Source organism: Hyposmocoma kahamanoa, unplaced genomic scaffold (genome assembly GCF_003589595.1).
Source record: "Hyposmocoma kahamanoa isolate Upper Pololo Valley unplaced genomic scaffold, ASM358959v1 66, whole genome shotgun sequence".
NCBI lineage: Eukaryota > Metazoa > Arthropoda > Insecta > Lepidoptera > Cosmopterigidae > Hyposmocoma > Hyposmocoma kahamanoa.
Window position 1 is genome coordinate 23727912 of NW_020653854.1, and position 1266 is coordinate 23729177.

Here is a 1266-nt window from a genome sequence, read left to right on the forward strand (position 1 = left end):
TGTAACAATCGCGAAAACCTAAGAACTCGATAATTTTAAATCCCTCATTATTTTCTATATGCATTTTATGAGGTTACACTCCTTTTGCGCTGATATTATAGTTATATGTAAATGTATATGTATATCTTCGTCCAATACAATACTGCCTTCAGAACGCGTACTGGTGACTTTTACACCATTAGACGGATACGGGATGCATTTCTGTGGAGCCGTGAGCGAGGTAGTCAAAACGGGTTTTTGAAGGTATTAGCTGATAAATATTGTTCCATCCTGAAGTTCTGGGTGGACCTAATTATATGTAGGTAGGTTATTAATTAACGTAGTTGTAAGTACCAATCGTTACTAACAATTCTATGGATGCAATTATCTGAAATAAATTACTATTATTATTAAACAATATAAAATGCTTAACAGTGGCAAGGAGAGATTTCTAAAAACACAATTCAAGGAGATAGAAAACAAACAAACAAAAAAGAAGAAAAACAAAAATAAAAATATTAAACAAATATCGTACAAATAACAAAAGAAATCGCGATTCGTTTAGATTTATTTTAATGATATTATTTATATTAATTTAGATTGGTATATTCAAGTTTTTTTATTTATTTATTTGAACACGACAATACATGAATTAGACACAGAGACTTTTACTACATTTTGCCTTAATTAAAGGTCAATGAACTAAATTATCTTCAAAAATGTTGACAACCTATCGACAAATTTCAATGGCTAGTCTATAACACGTCGATGGCGATAATTTACTAATTATTTGACGTTCCTTTCGATGGTTTTAATTCGAAGACTAAATTGATGATGAAATGAAATAAAATTTAATATGTGCATAGTAATTTCTATGGTAGTTTTAGTAAGGCAATATCGATCGTTAGTGATTAAATTGATGACTGCCATCAGTACCATTCCACTGACCCTCTCTTGAGACTCAACTGTCATTGCAATTAGATTTTAACAGAATATTAAATATTATCACAATTAAAAAGTGTTTATTTACGTTCACTTAAACCTAGTTTACAGCAAGTTTGCTGTGGAACTCCATTTAAGCAAAATAATTGCTTGTGCTAGGAGACCCCGCTCTTCCTTGTTAGGATTCTATGTTACCAGGTAAGTTACAAGATCTATATAATTAATTAAATTAAAATAACAAAGACAAAACCATCATTTGTGTGTGTGTATGTGCATGTGTGTGCGTGTGTGTGTTATTACACACACACACACACACACACACACACACACACACACACACACACA

At 31.3% G+C, this 1266-nt stretch overlaps 1 protein-coding gene across 2 annotated transcripts in view; it reads left to right on the forward strand.

Moving 5' to 3' along the window:
• LOC113231846 overlaps positions 1 to 1266 on the forward strand; it is a 143917-nt gene that overhangs the window by 28260 nt on the left and 114391 nt on the right. The window lies entirely within an intron of this gene.